The 18,082-nt window shown below is 40.4% G+C and overlaps 1 protein-coding gene and 1 long non-coding RNA gene across 7 annotated transcripts in view; one reads left to right on the top strand and one right to left on the bottom strand.

Moving 5' to 3' along the window:
* Nucleotides 1-18,082, top strand: part of LOC144685408 (uncharacterized) — a 1,061,419-nt gene that overhangs the window by 299,683 nt on the left and 743,654 nt on the right. The gene's annotated exons all lie outside the window — the stretch shown is intronic.
* The window catches only part of rc3h2 (ring finger and CCCH-type domains 2), a 116,159-nt gene that overhangs the window by 70,322 nt on the left and 27,755 nt on the right, over nucleotides 1-18,082 (bottom strand). For 3 of the 6 annotated variants that reach the window (XM_078549822.1, XM_078549821.1, XM_078549827.1), the window contains one exon: nucleotides 8,510-8,596. The exons of 2 other annotated variants lie outside the window; for them this stretch is intronic. The gene's annotated coding sequence lies outside the window, so the exon portion shown is untranslated. The remainder of the gene's footprint in view (nucleotides 1-8,509; nucleotides 8,597-18,082) is intronic. One more of the 6 variants, XM_078549823.1, reaches the window with a different exon arrangement.

The following is an 18,082-nucleotide window of genomic DNA, read 5'->3' as shown; positions in this document are numbered from 1 at the left end:
TAGAAGCCTTGTATAACCTCTCGCATGGCTCAATGGTAGCACAGAGTCAGAAAGTGGTGGTTTTAAGTCCACTTAATAACTTCAAACTTATTCACATTATATTCCACCTGCAATGTTCTAGCCCAGTCACTTAGCCTGTCCAAGTCCTCTTGAAGCCTCCTTGCATCCTCCTCACAGCTTATGTTCCCACCCAGTTTCGTGACATTTGGAAATGTTACAATTGGTCCCCACATCCAAATCATTTATATAGATTGTGAACAGCTGTGGACTTAGCACTGATCCTTGTGGTACCCCACTAGTAACAGCCTACCACCCTGAGAATGGTCCATTTATTCCTAATCTCTGCTTTCTGTCTAATAACCAATTCTCAATCCGTATTAGTATATTTCCCCCAATTGCAAAACGCTCTAATTTTATTTACTAATCTCCTGTGTGGGACCTTATCAAAAGCCTTCTGAAAATCCAAATACACCACATTCACTGGTTCTCCCTTAATCAATGCTACAAGTAATATTCTCAAAAAACTCCAACCAAGTTTGTCAAAATTCATGTCCCTTTTATTAATCCATGTTGACTCTGACCAATTTTACCATTCTTTTCTAAATTTCAGTTATCACATCCTTTATAATAGATTTAAACATTTTCCCTTTGGGTGTTTATACCTTAGATGAATGGATATCTGTAGTAGACTGTGTAATATTTCTTTAAATACTAGCCATTGCCCGTCTACCACCAAGTCTTTTAGTGGATTTTCCCTATCCACCATAGCCAACTTGCCCCTCATAAGTCTGAAGAAAGGAAATTATGAAGGCAAGACCTAGGCCAGGATTTTCTGGACCCGTTGGCATCAGGTGTCATAGCGGGCAGGGGGGTTTAAAAATATGGTGAGAAGGCCAAAAATCAGCTTCACGCCATCATTAAACCAGTTTGCGATTATCTGCTCCACCCGTCAATGGCAGGCCCCATTTCCCATCCCCGCATGTCGAGAACCTAATTTCAATAGCTTCTCATTATAAAGCACCGCTCGCTGGAATCATCCCCACACGCTGGATCATCCAGGCACGTCAGCATGATTGCACACCGGTATGTTTCACAACTGCGGAACTGTGGATAAACAACATGCGCCTGGCGATTCAAGGTTTATTTCCCTACCTTGCTTTGGGCAACACTTGCAGTCATCAGCAGGCAACACCACATCACTTTTTGTGGGGGGGTCTCTACCTACTGGACCAGCCACAATGCCAGGGTGGCTTTTCAATGGCTGCAGGAACGGGAGAAGTGGCCTCAGGCAAGGGAAGAGGCTGCAAGGCAAGGCTGTACTGGGAAAAGTTGGTGGGGGGGGGGGGGGGGGGGGGGGGGTGTCCCAGGGTGTGTGTGGGGGGGGGCACATGTTGGACTGTACAAGTGGCCTCAAGATGGTGAGGGCTGAGGAGGAAGTCTCTAGGGGAGAGGGGAGGGAGAATGCGTGATGGCCTTGAGTGTGTGAGTTTAGAGTGATAAGATGGTTGCCTTACCCAGGCGGCATAGATGAGATCATTCATCCATTTTCTGCATTGGATGGCTGACCTCTTGTGTGCAGCATTAGCACTGACCACCTCTGCCACCGCCTCCCAAGCAGGAGTGGTGAGACTGATGGGCCTTCTGCGCCCAGAGTTGGGGTGGAGGACATCATGGCGCGCCTCCACGGCATCCAGAAGGCGTCCCACCAGGGATGTGTCACTGGATTGGGGGGCTGCACTCTTCTTGGCTTTTGGAGCCATGTCTCCACTGGAGTAGTCCTGGCTGCAAGCATTGGGAAGCATGCACACAGCCGTAGTTTAAATATGGCGCCCTGCATGAGGAAGCAGTGAGGTAATGGCGTGGCAGGCAAATCAGAGGCTGCTCACCAGTGAGATGGCGTGTTTCCTGAGGCTGCATAATTAATGAGGCAGGAATAGGACAACACAGCATGAAAACCCACCATTGCAGCCAGCAGGTAAAAAGGCTTTTTCCCCACCCGATACTGCAAATCTGGGACGATTCTGTCCCTATTTTCTAAATGAACTATATCACAAAATTCTAACATATTATGATCACTATTTCCCAACGGCTCCTTTACAGCAAGGTTATTAATTAGCCCTTTCTCAGTACACAACACTAAATCCAAAATAGCCTGATTTTCTTGTCGGCTCCTCAACATACTGTTCCAGAAACCCATCTCATACACATTCCAGGAATTCCTCCTCCAGAGCATTAGTGCTGATTTGGCTAACCCAGTCTATCTGTAAGTTGAAGTTGCTCATTATTACTGTATTACCCACATTACATGCATCTCTAATTTCCTGATTTATACCGTGTCCAACATTAGTACTACAGTTTAGTGGGCTATAAACAATTCCTACCATTGCTGCCCCTTGCTGTTTCTTAGCTCTACCCAAACTGATTTCACATCTTGATCCTTCGATCCAAGATCCTCTCTTACTCATGTACTGATCTCATCCCTTGTTTAGACTGCTACTCCACCTCCTTTTCCTTTCTGCCCCTCTCTCCTAAAGGCTGAATATCCTTGGATATTCTGTTCCCAATCTTAGTCACCCTGTAGCCACGTCTAATGGTAGTTAAATCATACACATTTGCCTCAATTTGTGCATTCAAATAATCAACCATTTTGCGAATGCTAGGTGCATTTAGATGGAGCACCTTTAATTCTGTTTTTTTAAACATTATTTTTAACATTATTCTCTATTCTGATCCTATTTGATCATAGCATATCCATATAAACATGTACAACATTTCCTTTATCATTACTTTTCATTACAGACAATTTGTAGGTGGCAGGGTATGTTCTTAATTAACTCATATCCTTCTATGTATTGAGTTTATCCCATTTTATGGCCTCTAAATACTTGCTCACAACCAGGACTGGCTGACTAATCTCCCTTTTGAAACAATGGCATACTCCTGTCCTGTAACATAACTTCCAGATACAAAGATGTTCCTGGCAAGCCCATTCAAGGATACTCAGGGAGAGCTTCTGCAAATTCCTCTTTCTCTTTTCTGGCTTCTGGCAAATTCACACCTCTTTGGTGTATTACTGCCACCTACTGTATCGGAGGAAGAGTGCAGTACAGTACAATTTCCTCTCTGAACTAGTTCAGCATTCTTGTATGTTCACCATCAAGACTTTCTATCCTTTACATTCCATGCTACACCAATTCCCCAAGTAATATATTTCCTTATTTTCAAGTTAGCCTGTCTAATGGTTCCACCTTCTCATTTTCTATGCTTTAATTCCCATTATCAAGCTTTTGTAAAAACTGAGACCGAAGTGTACTAGCAACCTAGGAATCAAGTGTTCAAATCCGACCATGGCAAATTGTGAAATGGAATTCAATAAATCTTGGTTAGCACTAAAAGGGAAAAAAAATGACCGGGTCATAGAAAAGCCAACTGGTTCAATAACGTTCTTCAGGGAAGGGAACCAGTCACTCCTAACCAAACAGCATTATCTACAATGGCATAAGCCCAAAGTCTGCAGGTGGCAACAAACTCAAATGTAGTAAACAATGAGGAGGAGGATAGTAACAGATTTAAAGAGGTCATATGCAAATTGGTGAAATGGGCATACACGTGGCAGATGCAATTTAAACCCAAAAGTATGAAGTGATGCATTTTACTAGGAAGAATGAGAGGCAATGTAAATTAAATGGTACAATTTTAAAAGGTGTCCAGCCAAGAGATCTCAAGGTGTACATACACAAACCTTTTGAAGGTGGCAGGACATGTTCAGAAGGCTGTTAAAAAAAAAGGCATACAGGATCCTTGGCTTCATAAACAGAGGTATAGAATACAAAAACAAGGAAGCTAGGCTAAAACTTTATAAGGTTGCTGTTTGGGCCTCAGATGGAGTATTATGCCCAATTCTGGAAACCAAGCTTTAGGAAGGAAGACAATACTTGAAGTGGAAACATTTGCAGGGCTATGGGGAGAGGGACTAATCGGATAGCTTTTTCAAGGAGTCGACAGAGGTAAGAAAGGCCAAATGCCTTTCTTTGCTGCATCATTCTAGGGTTGTGGCCACTTTAGTTTGTTGTTCAATATCTTCTATGCCTCTTGGATTCTGGAATTAATACCTTGGACTCCAATGTGCAGGAAGTTGTGACATCCACATACAACCATCACCTTGACAAGTCTACTTTGAAAAAACTATTTCTTCTCAAATTATAAATTATAAGACTCGGTAAGAAATGGTTTCTAAAGATATTTTAGTTCCTTGTAAACAGATTCAATTTTTGTTTTCTGTATCTTTCTGCTTCAGCACAATACACAATCAAACCTAAATACTGGCTTCTAAATAAGTTTGCAGAAGAATGTGTTGTGCATTAGTTTTTGATTCAAGCATCATTACAGATTATGATTAATCTGAAGTAAGTGACACTTCAGTACTTAGTGCTAAGGGACTACTCTCCTCAACAAACTAACTCATGATCCCCATTTCTTTGGAATCCTCTACCTCAGAGAGCTGTGGAGGTTTAGTCATTTGAGTATATTCAAGACAGGGATCAATAGATTTCTAGATATCTAGGGATATGGGGATAGTGTGGAAAAGTGACGTTGAGGTAGAAGATTGGCCATGATCTAGTTGAATGGTGGAGCAGGCTCAAGCGGCTGAATCGCCTCCGCCAGCTCTTACTTTCTATGTCCCTATGTCCTTGCAAATGACTGCCCCATCTCCAACCTCCCTTTCCTCTCCTAAGTCCTTGAACAGGTTGTCAATTCCCAATATCTGCACCAAAACCATCCACTTCCAACTCTGTAACAGCACCTGACTCTGCCCCTACCTGAACTCATCTGCTGATGAAACCTTATTACTTTGTTACTTCTTGACTGGACTATACCAATGCACTCCTGGCCTGCCTCTCACATTCCGTAAACCCAAGGTCATCCAAACCTCTCCTGCCAAGGCCCTGACCCCCCATGTGCTATAATTTACACTGGTTCCTGCTTAAGCAATACATCGATTTTAAAGTTCTCATTCTTGTTCTCAATTCCCTCTATGGACTTACCCTATCTCTGTAATCTCCTCCAGCCCCACAACTCTCAGATATCAGTGCCCTTCTAATTCTTGCCTTTTGAGCATCCCCAATTTTGATCACTCCATTATTGGACCATGCCTTCAGCTACCAAGGCCCTAAGCTCTGGAAATCCCATGCCTCCCCCCAAACCCCCCTCCAACTTAGTCACTTCTCTACCTTTCTTTCCTTCTTTGAGATGCTCCTTAAAATCTTTGGTCATCTGCTGCAATATCTCCCCATGTGGCTCGGTGTCAAATTCTGCTTTATATACAGTGTTCTTGTGATTTTGTTAAAAGGCGCTATACGAGTACAAGCTGTTGTTGTTGTGGAGTATCCAATGTCAGACACTGAGCCTTTCAGATTAGGCATTTAACAGAGGCCTTGTCTGCTTGTTCAGGCAGATGCAAAATATTATATTTTTACCATTCAAAAATCTGGAGTTCCCCAGATTACTTGGTCAACATTTTCCCATCAACCAAAATACCACTCTCAACCATCATCTCCAAAAATAGATCATCTGATCACTCATTGGCTATTTATCGGACCTTGCTGAGTGCTGACTGCCATGTTCGCATATGTAAATTATCTAGGGAAATCTGGTGCATGTAAAGGGATCAAACCTCCTCTCTATTTCATCACGTGCTCTCATGATTGTTCTGGTCTTCAGAGGCAGGAGAACAAATGGAATGTGAAAACAAATGTATTGAACAATAAAAAAAGAGTCAACATGGGAGTGGCAGTAATGTAGGTTTTATAGTTGTTTATTTTCTATCTACTTGAGAAAATTATGAATCACATATGCAGTTATCCATAATGTACATAATATTTAATGACTATATAGAGCAAAGATATATATATATTTTTTAAAAAGTTATCAAAATATCCCAGGGCATGCTGTTCTGTGAATTAAGCTTTTTAAAAAAAATCCTTTAACATCATTCATTGGTGTAATATACAATGCTACAATACATTGCACATAAAGATATTTAATTTTTGTCACAGACCTTTCAAGTTTAAAAGCAATATTGTAGTTGACCTACAATATTAGAGAATTGGTACCAAGAATGATTATACAACCACAACCTAATGAAAAAAGCTCACGGGACACATGACATGTGCAAAGCTTAAGCAGTTTATTATTTGTTTGAACCCCAAGATTATATTCCATTCTGAAGTAGATTACTCTTATAAATGTACATATTATTGTCCAGAATTAATGTATAGCTGAATATCATGTAACTTCTTGTTCACCTGGTTTTAAATACATATATAGCAAGAATAGAAAAAAAGATACTAGCTTAAGCAGCAAAAATTGAAGGGATAAAAACATTGAAACCAAGGGACAACTCCATAGAGCAAGTCAGTAGATATTGATCATTTCATCCTTCCAAGAACAAATAACAATGTATAAAAAGGACTATGCACCCATGCACTATACATCATTCTTTAATACCAAATGTTATGTCACCAACCTTATTTGGAATTAACCCAAGAAACTGAGACCATACATTTCAAAATCCAAGGCCCCCATATCTGCCCCAGTGACAGTTTTGAATGCAGCTTAACCTAGTCACACCTTCCAATTTCTCTACTGACTGCACCATCATCCTCAGCCTCTAAAACCACATCATGCGTGCAGAACATTTCACACCTGAAGGTATGCTAACTACAGTTTAAATCAACACTCTCAGGTTTTCATTGCTTCACATGCAATAACGTGAGATTGTGACAGTGATTATAACAAATTTATAACAAGCAGTGATAAAATATGCTTTAATTCAGGAAATTGCTCAGTCTCTGAAGATAAATATATAATGTTAAAAAGGCACAAAATATGCACATTCATTAACTGGTTTAATATTAGCGACATTTACAGTATAGCAACACATCTGCCAGTATACAAAATTGACAATTGTTGAGCATACCTTCAACATCAAAAAATATCTCTCACTTTACAAAAAGAGATGCCGAGATGAAAGATGAACAAAAGCTGCAGTGACAGGTAAGCGTTAAGCAATTTTTTGAGAGGCAAATGGGTTTAAGCAGGGTGTTCTAGAATATGGCTAAAACAACTGAAGGCTTTGGTACCAAGGGTAGCAAGGGGCAAGGAAGAATCTGAGGAGAAGCAAGTTGACTACAGATGTAAGCTGAATGAGGTTTTATAGTGACACGAAATGTAAGGATTTTAAATTCAATACGCTGGGGCACAAGGCACCATTGTAGATCAACAAGAATGGTGGTATTGGGCAAACCTGATTTAATGCCAGGAAGAATGTACATATGAAAAACAGAAAATGCTGCAAATACTCAGCAGGTCTGACAGCATCTGTGGAGATGAAAATAGAATTAATGTTTCAGGTCTGTAATTTTTTTTCTCACAGACCTGAAATATTAAGTTTATTTTTCTCTCCACAAAAGCTGCTGGACCTGCTGAATAATCATGGTATATTTGCATTTTTATTTCAAATCTCCAGGAACTACAGTATTTTACTTTTGTATTGTTGCAGAATGTGTGAATGTGCAGAATAAGTGTGTGGAGGATATTGGCGAAATCAAGTCCAGAACGGTCAAAAATATGGATAAGGACTTTCACTGGCATTAAGCAGTCTTTGGCGATAGATAGCAAGTATGCACCAATGTTTCCCACAATCCAAGAACAAATAGAAAGAATGAGTAAATGAAATTGGTCTCTGCAAGAAATTAATTCTCTTATAACATTTATCTTCCAGACTAAATATTGGGCAATAAAAAGTAGTTTCTTGAACGCATGGAGAGTTGAAATCTGTTCAAGGGGGAATTGCTGCCGCAAAGCCTTTATAAAACTCTGGCTAGGCCAAAACTAAGAATATTGCATCCAGTTCTGGTTACCACACTTTAGGAAGGATGTGATGGTCCTTAAGGAAGGTACACAGGAGATTTACTAGAATGCTCCAGTATGATGGATTTCAAGCTACAATGGTAGGTTGGAGGAGCTAGGGTTCTTCTTGCACCAAAGGAGTAGAGGAAGATCAGATTGTGTCCAAGATTGTGAAAGTTTACAATGAGGTAGACAAAGAAAAGCTGTTCCTATTAACTGATGGTGCAAGGGCTAAAAGACACAGGTTTAACAAGTTTTGGGGAGGGTGCGGGGGGGCGCGGGGGCGGGGGGGGGGGGGGGGGGGGGGGGGGGGGGGGGGGCGGGTAATGGTGGCGGTGTAAGGAACGTTTTTACGCAGCAAGTGACTATGACCTGGATCTCACTGCTGGGGTTGGTGTCGCGGTGAGGGGGGTGCAGCAATGGAAGTGGAGAAAGTGACACAGGGCATGGAGATGGGAAAATACTCCTCTTAGGTTTTTTTAGTTGAACAAACAAGATTTTTGGCAGTAACTTTTCCACACAATTATGCCATCAGGCAATTGTTGAATATATACATGGGGGTGGAGCAAAAGAAAAAAAAAAGGTCCTTGGACATCACCTGGGGCTGGTTACAAAGTGGCACTGACCAAGGTTTGGACCAGGTCTCCTTCCCATCTCCCTTCATCTGGGTCACTGGGTGCAAAATCTAAGAGGAGGAAAAAAACACATTTAAGGTGAAAAAAAAAATCAGTCCACGATTTCAGTGATCCCCTGGTGTATAACACATCTGCAATGTTCAGGCATTTTGCCAAAAATTATCTTCCTTCCCTCCCTCAATAAATGCTGTTATTTAAAACCATCACCTCATCCCATCTGCATGCAAATTGCATAATTATTTTAATTAATCGGTGTAGGTGGGCTGGAATTGTTAGGTTAGTGACACAAGTGATCTATTTTAAGAAAACCACATGGTACCTGGTGATAAAAACAAAAAGCTAAAAGCTACTGCGGATGCTGGAAATCCAAAACAAAAACAGAATTACCTGGAAAAACTCAGCAAGTCTGGCAGCATCGGCGGAGAAGAAATCAGTTAACGTTTCGAGCCTTCATAGGGCCATGAAGGCTCGAAACGTTAACTGATTTCTTCTCCGCCGATGCTGCCAGACTTGCTGAGTTTTTCCAGGTAATTCTGTTTTTGTTTTGGTACCTGATGATATCGGTTTCTACTTAGAAGATACTTCCAACAACAGTAACACCCAGGAAACAGAGCTGGTGAGCCTCATGCTGGCTTGTAGAATATTCATTTTGAAGTGTTTTTGATGTTCAGGAAGTATCTTTGATAGTGTTTGAATGTTTTTTTAAAAAAAGGCTGTGCCATGTAATTTGTATACAACTAAACTTTGTAATTAGCCTGATCACCACCTTTTGGGGCTCAGAAGGTTGAGATTCAGGTTGGGTCAGTAGTCACCTACTAAAACGCAAAAACAGAACTAAACTACTCTGAATAAGAAGACTGGACAAAACATTCATGTTCAAAGACCAGAGCTTCCTGACAAAATGATTCTGACTCAAAGAAACAAAAGCCTTTCAATTAAGGTGTCCTTTGACAATATTTATTGGCTCTAAATCTGACAATGAAAATCATACTGCTAAATGATGATGAAAGGTTCCCCCTTGTTAGCCCCTGCTTTAGCCACTAACACGGTTGTTGGCGTGTGTGTGTGTATATATAGAGAACATCAGCGTGCACAAATAGCCTGCCATTTTAGGAGAAGGTTGGAAGGAAACCAGTATGGCTTTTAAAGTAATGAGTGATTTTTAAATTTAATTTTCACATGTGGCAAGGTTAGCATTTGCTCATCCCTAGTGGTCCTGAGAAGGCAGTGGTGTATTTCCTTTTTGAACCATTGAGGTCCATGTGGTGCTCTTTTGATACAACTGAGGGGCTTATGAAGTCACTTCAACAGGCAATTAAGAGTCAGCCACTTGTGAATTACTGAAGCCACATCGAGACCAGACCAAGTAAGGACATCAGGTTTCTTTCCTTTAAAGATCATTGGTAAACCAGTTGGCTTATTACAAAAATCTGACAGCTTCATGGTCATTGTTACTGACACCAGGTTTTAATTTCCAGATTCTTTGAAAACTGAATTTAAATTCTCAAACTGCCATGGCTGGATTTGAACAGTTCTCTCGATTAATAGTCCAGGCCATGGATTTCCAGTCCAGTAACGTAATCACTAAAGGAATGTGCTCGCGTTTTCGTAAATTCAGAGCTTCTGATGTTTAGAAAAAAAAGTGTCTGATGTCCCCCCAATCTCTTTAAAAAAATCAAAATGTATACCTGGAAAAAATAAGTTTATGCTTATTATTAAAAGGAAAAATTGTTCAAATAATGTGTAATGGTACTTGTATTAAGCAGAAAGCAAACCTAAATGGCTGTCAACTCTTCTAAAACCTGCTATTTATCGTGAAGGGTTCAAGATGCTAAGAGCACTAGTTATCAAATGTATTTTCAAACATAAATGTGCTTTCAGTGTTGTTAGAATAACTTCCCTCTCCATTTTCTTTGATGGTGGTCTTACTGGGAGATAATCCTACAGGTGCCAAAAAACCCTAAGGTGTCTATTTCAATAGCAGTGTGTTTAGGCGCGCATGATCCTCAACAGCAAGTGCCACCAGCCTGTCAGTTTTTCATTAGAGTCCTGCACAACATTATCCACCAGGTATACTGCAATTAAGAGCACATATTCAGATCTCTTCCCAGTGGCATTGAGTGTACTGTAGCACTCAATGTCACATGGTTAACTCTGCACACAACTTTGGTATTAACCTTGGGAACTATTCACCTGTATCAAGTCTCATAACAAGAGGTATTTTTGCATAGTGAACCACTGGACACTGCTAATATTAAAGAAATTGATGAGAGAGAATAAGATACAGTAGCCATAAGACATAGGAGCAGAAATTAGGCCAATCGGCCCATTGAGTCTGCTCCGCCATTCAATCATGGCTGATAAGTTTCTCAACCCCATTCTCCCGCCTTCTCCCCGTAACCTTTGATCCCCTTACCAATCAAGAACCTATCTATCTCCATCTTAAATACACTCAATGACCTGGCCTCCACAGCCTTCTGTGGCAATGAATTCCATAGATTCACCACTCTCTGGCTAAAGAAGTTTCTCCTCATCTCCGTTCTAAAAGGTCTTCCCTTTACTCTGAGGCTGTGCCCTCGGGTCCTAGTCTCTCCTACTAATGGAAACATCTTCCCCACGTCCACTCTATCCAGGCCTTTCAGTATTCTGTAAGTTTCAATCAGATCCCCCCTCAGCCTTCTAAACTCCATCGAGTATAGACTCAGAGTCCTCAAACATTCCTCATATGTTAAGCCTTTCATTCCTGGGATCATTCTCGTGAACCTCCCCTGTATGCTCTCCAGGGCCAGAATATCATTCCTGAGATACAGGGCCTAAAATTGCTCACAATATTCTAAATGTGGTCTGACCAGAGCCTTATAAAGCCTCAGCAGCACATCCCTGCTTTTATATTCTAGTCCTCTTGAAATAAATGCCAACATTGCATTTGCCTTCCTAACTACCGACTCAACCTTCAAGTTAACCTTAAGAGAATCCTGGACTAGGACTCCCAAGTCCCTTTGCTCTCCAGATTTCTGAATTCTCTCCCCATTTAGAAAATAGTCCATGCCTCTATTCTTCCTGCCAAAGTGCATGACCTCACACTTCCCCACGTTGTATTCCATCTGCCACTTCTTTGCCCATTCTCCTAACCTGTCTAAATCCTTCTGTAGCCTCCCTGCCTCAATACTACCTGTCCCTCCACCTACCTTTGTATCATCTGCAAACTTAGCCAGGATGCCCTCAGTTCCTTCATCTAGATCATTAATGTATAAAGTGAAAAGTTGTGGTCCCAACACTGACCCCTGCGGAACTCCACTAGTTACCGGCCGCCATCCTGAGAAGGACCCCCTTATCCCAACTCTCTGCCTCCTGCCAGACAGCCAATCTTCTATCCATGCTAGTACCTTGCCTCTAACATCATGGGCTCTTATCTTACTGAGCAGCCTCCTGTGCGGCACCTTGTCAAAGGCCTTCTGGAAGGAGGTAACGAGTAGGTTAGACAAAGGAGAGCCAAAGTAGATAACATCCTTTGGCTCTCCTTTGTCTAACCTACTCGTTACCTCCTCAAAGAATTCTAACAGATTTGTCAGGCATGACCTCCCCTTGATGAAACCATGCTGACTTTGCCCTATTTTACCATGCACTTCCAAGTATTCTGAAATCTCATCCTTAATAATGGACTCTAAAATCTTACCAATGACAATAAATAGATTGTAAAAGCTGCTATAGGTGTGTAAAAAGGAATTAGATTAGCAAGCGTAAATTTGTGCACCTCAGACAGAGCTAGGAGAAATTAGAATGAGAAAGACAACATAGTAGGGGCATTAAACAAATGGTAAGTGTCTGTTCACAGTACAAAAGGCACATAAAACATTCTGGAAGTAGTAGAGAACCAAGGGTCTAGTGAAAATAAGGAACTTTAGGATGTTTGTATCAGTAAAGGAATATACGGGGGGAAAAGCTGAAAATCCAACGCATCTGGCAGCCTACACCCTAGGGATTTAGAAGAAGTGGCTACATAGCTAGTGATGTATTGGTTTTGATCTTTTGAAATTTCATAGATTCTAGAACAGTTCCCATGGTTTAGTATGTAACAAATGTAACCCTACTATTCTAGAAAGGAGAGAGGGAGAGGGCAGGGAACTGTAGGCCAATTAGCCCGACATCAGTAGTAGGGATAATGCTAGAATTATCCCTACTACTGATGTCAGGCTAATTGGCCTATGGTTCCCTGCGTTCTCCCTCTCTCTTTTCTAGAATAGTGGGGTTACACTTGCTACATAGTAAACTGAAGGTTAAGCTTTGACAAAGTGCCAGCTGGCAGGAGGGAAGCTTAGCTAGTAGTGTAGCTCAGGTCATACTTCAGCACTAATTAGATACAGAATAGGACTAACAGAGGCAATTGATTATTTATTACTGGGGACACGAGAACAGGACACTTAGGGAATCGTCATATGGTTGGGTAGAGTCAATGTGGTTTTATAAAAGGGAAATTGTATTTGCCAAATCCGCTGAAATTTTTTGAGAATGCAACAAATAGGAAAGATAAAGGAGGAACCATTGAGTAGAGTGTGTTTGGATTTTCAAAAAATTTGATGAGTTATTACAAAATTAAGGCTCATGGAATTGAGGGTAATATATTAACATGGATTGAGAATTGGTTAACGGATAGCAAACAGAGAGCAGGGACAGATGAGACATTTTCAGGTTGGCAGAGTGTAACTAGCAGGGTGCCACAAGGATCAGTGCTTGGCTTCATTTACTTAAGTCATAGACTCAGTCCTCTCACCTAAAGTCGAGATCTATGTATCTATTGTCAGCAAACTTGGATACATAAGTTAGGTGTACAAGTTAGCGGTGAGGAGAACACAGAGGCTGCAAAAGGGTTCAACAACTTAAATGGCAGATGGAATATAATGTGTTGTGAAGTTATCCATTTTAGTAGGGAAAAGAGAAAAACAGATTTTTTTTTTTTTAAAAAGGGCAGGAGGCTTGAAAATACTGGTATTTAGGGGGACCTCGGTAGCCTTGTACATGAATTACAGAAAGTAGACACACTGGTGCAGCAGGCATTTAGGAGATCAAATGGTATGTTGGCATTTTTATAAAGGGATTGCAGTATGAAGAGACAGACTCTTCTATTGCAATTATGTAGGGCTTTGATAATAACATATCTGGAGTGCTGTGTACAGTTTTGGTCTGTTCACCCAAGGAAGAACACACTTGCCTTAGAGGAAGTGCAACAAAAGTTCGCTATATAGATTCCTGGGATGAGGGGACTGACCTGAGGAAAGGTTGAGTAGACTATGCCTTTATTCCCTAGTGTTTGGAAGAATGGAAGGTAATTTCATTAAACATGTAAAACCCTCCAGGGGCTAGACACATTAGATGCTGGGAGGATGTTTTCTAGGTTGTGGAGTCTAGAATTAAGAACTAGAATAGTCTCAGAATAAGGAGTCAGCTATTTAGGACTGTATTGAGTAGAAATCTTTTCACTCAAAAGGAATGTGAAACTGGAATTCTATACAGCAGAGAACTGTGGATGCTCAGCTGTTAAGTATATTCAAATTGGAGATCGATAGATTTTTGGATACTAAGGGAATCAAAGGATATGGTGTTAGTGCAGGAAGATGTATCAGAGATAGAAGATGAGCGATGATTTTATTGAACGGTGGAACAGACTCAAAAGGGCAGAATGGCCTACTCGTCCTTTTATCTTTTATGTGGCCACAACATGGAAACATTTGATCACAGAGAAAAATATACATTAAATTTATAGGAGTGCCAGCAGGCATGTCAAAATTCTTCAGTAATCAAATTATAGTTTAGCAGGCTATTTATAAGGCCATCTAAATTAGATGGCAGGTGAGGAGGACGGGCAGATTTTTCAATTGCCTCTGTTAGTCCTATTCTGTATTTAATTAGTGCTGAAGTATGATCCGAAGCACAGTACTAGCTAAGCTTTCCTCTTGCCAGCTGGCACTTTGCCAAAGCTTAACCTTCAGTTTACCCAATTGAATTTTTGAATCGCCAGTCTGACTGTAACTCTAGTGGAAATATCAGTCTGAGATGAGATTCAAACTTGGGTCTTTCAGTTCAGGATTGGTTGCATGAATTTGTGTAGGTTTAACATAGAAGATTGCATCAGTAATCCCAATAATTGTTCAGATTTTCAACAAAAATGTTATATACTGTAGCTTTGTTATATAGGTTCTGTGTGCTGGAGACTCAATGCTCCAAACGATGTTTCAAGAAAATAAGTTACCACTCATGAAATTCTGGCTGTCAATGGTCTGCATGAATTCCTGAAGGACAAATGGAATACATGTCATTGTTCTCTAACTTTTGGTACACCCCATCCCCAGAAAATAGATACATTCAGACAAAAAGCAGAGCCTTGACTTTAAGGATGAGGACCAATCTAAATGAAAGTATTCACAAAACTGATGGGCAATACTTAAGCTAAAAAGAAGTTTTTGAACACCATGTGAAGGCTGTACCTCTAAATGGTTATACTGAAACACAATAGATTTCCATAAAAATGATATATCTAGGCTACATTATCATGTTACAAATTCACATGTTTGATAGATAAACAAAATCCTCCAATCTTCAGACATTTGGTTAATTATTCTGTAAGATTCTGTTCAAGAACTGCAACAGCACTACTCTGTAAATTATTTAAAAATGAAAATTGTAATCAATTGTGAACTACTGAAATCGAGATATTTCACGCTCCAGCTAGCAGTGCATGTCAGAATTAAAGCTTCTCAGATATCATTACATATATTAAAGACCAAAGAGAGCCAACACAACAATTTACTGACACCTTGCTGTTTGACAACATTGAAGATGTAGACCTTCTAAACACTGCTGCCCTTTAAAATTGTTACTGGGTTGCTTAATGTGTACATAAAAATATTTGTAATCTAGTTTTTAGTTCATTTTTGCCCGAATTTAAGAAACACATCCTTGTTACAGTGTATATATGAACAGTACAACATAGCATTTGCTTACACAGTAATTAAAGGTAAGCAAATCTTACATATGCACAGAGGCTGTGTAAATTAGCGTAATTTATGCAGGGTGACACAGACACCACATTACATTGTACACCATATTATGAGTTAGTATTACTTCCAGAAATTGTGGTACATGGAAATTTATGTTAAATATCCAGGTCTGCAAGAGACTGCATTAATATGCAATTCTGTTCTTTGACAGTTACAAACCTAACACTAATGATCACACTTCAATGCAGGGCACCATCAAGGTTAAGCAGACTGAAAGAATAGTAGTGATTAAATGATGACAAGGTTGGGTTTTAAAAGTATGAGGTTGTAGAAGCAAGGTTAGAAAGACTGAGGGAGGTATAAAGTTCTACAGTTTTGAAACATAGGGAACAAATGAGTTGAAGTCCAAGATTCTCAATTTCAAAAGGCAAGAGTGTCAAAGAAAATAGGAAAAAAAAGTGTTGGACCACATAATTGGTTGGAGCTTAGAAGGAATAAGGAAAGCACAACAGAAAATTTCAGAGCAGCACTGACCATAATTACACCATAAAATAAAAGGCAAGACAGATTGCAATGGAAGCTAGAGACAAGATAAGCTACTAGATGATGAGCATTTTCTTTCATCCTGTCCAAGAATAAAGGGGTGCTGAAAAAAGACCCCTAGATACATTTTATGAATCTTAAAACAATTCATTCCAGGGATTCTCTACATCAATAATACTTGACAAAAGTGAAGTAAAAAAAGCACTGAAGGGCTTTCACTGTTTAGATTAGCCTGTTTAGAAACATAGAAACTAGGAGCAGGAGGAGGCCATTCAGCCCTTCGAGCCTGCTCCGCCATTCAATATGATCATGGCTGATCCTCTATCTCAATGCCATATTCCTGCTTTCTCTCCATACCCCTTGATGCCTCTAATATCCAAAAAATTATCAATTTCTTTCTTGAATATACTCAGTGACCTGGCCTCCACAGCCTTCTGTGGTACAGAATTCCACAGGTTGACCACCCTCAGGTGAAGAAATATTTCCACATCTTAGTCCTAACTAACCTGCCCTGTATCCTGAGACTGTGGCCCCTGGTTCTAGACTCCCCAACCAGGGGGAACATCCTCCCTGCATCCACTCTGTCTAGCCCCGTTATAATTTTATACATTTCAATCAGATCCCTTCTCGTTCTTCTAAACTCTATTGAGTACAGGCCCAGTTGAACCATTATCTCCACATATGACAGTCCTGCAATCCCCAGTATCAGCCTAGTGAACCTTCGCTGCACTCCCTCTATGGCAAGTATACCCTTTCTTAGGTAGGGAGACCAAAACTACATGCAATACCCCAGATGTGGTCTCACCAAGGCCCTGTATAACTGCAGTAAGACATCCCTACTTCTGAACTCAAATCCTCTTGCAATGAAGGCCAACAGACCATTTGCCTTCCTAATTGCTTGCTGCACCTGCCTATTTACTTTCACTGACTGGTGTACAAGGACACCTGGACATCCACATTTCTACATCCACATTTCCCAATATATCAGCATTTAAATAATACTCTGCCTTTCTGTTTTTCACACTGAAGCGTATTCACATTTATCTACTTTATACTGCATCTGCTATGTGTTTGCCCACACACATACACAATTTGTCCAAATCGCCTAAAGCCTCCTTGCATCCTCCTCACAACCTTGCCTAGTTTTGTGTCATCAGCAAACTTGGAAATATTGCATTTGGTTCCCTGATCCAAGTCACTCATATATATTGTGAATAGCTAGGGCCCAAGCACTGATCCCTGCGGTACACCACTTGTCACCGCCTGCCACCTGGAAAAAGGCCTATTTATTTCCACACTATGTCCGGTCTATCAACCAATTCTCAATCCATGCCAGTATATTACTCCCAATCCCATGTGCTTTATTTTTGCCCACTTAGCCTCTTAAGTGGGACTTAATCAAAAGCCTTCTTGAAATCCAAATACACCACATCCACTGGTTCTCCTTTATCTATTCTATTAGTTACATCCTCAAAAAACTCCAGTAGATCAGTTAAGCATGATTTCCCTTTCATAAACCCATGCTGACTTTGTCCAATTCTGTTAATGCTTTCCAAGTGTTCTGTTACCACATCTTTTATAATAGACTCTAGCATTTTCCCCACTACTGATGTTAGGTTAACTGGTCTGTAATTCTAATTTTTCTCTCCCTCCTTTTTTAAAATAGTGGGGTTGCATTTGCCACCCTCCAATCTGTAGGAACTGCTATAGAATTTTGGAAGATGACCACCAATGCATCCAATATTTCCAGGGCCACTTCCTTTAGTACTCTGGGGTGTAGATCATCAGGCCCTGGGGATTTTTCACCCTTTAACCCCATTAATTTCTCTAGCACCATTTTTCACTAATACTGCTGATTTTTTTCAATTCTTCCCCCTTGAGGAATTGAGTCTTGCGCTACATCTAAACTAAAGTTCTAATAATAATAGCAATAGAAGTTATATAGTATATGAACAGATTCTAAGAATCAATTTACCACTACAATCGACAAAAGAATTT

The sequence above is a fragment of the Cetorhinus maximus genome, chromosome 10 (genome assembly GCF_964194155.1).
Source record: "Cetorhinus maximus chromosome 10, sCetMax3.hap1.1, whole genome shotgun sequence".
Classification (NCBI taxonomy): domain Eukaryota; kingdom Metazoa; phylum Chordata; class Chondrichthyes; order Lamniformes; family Cetorhinidae; genus Cetorhinus; species Cetorhinus maximus.
This window is presented reverse-complemented; position numbering and strand designations above follow the sequence as displayed.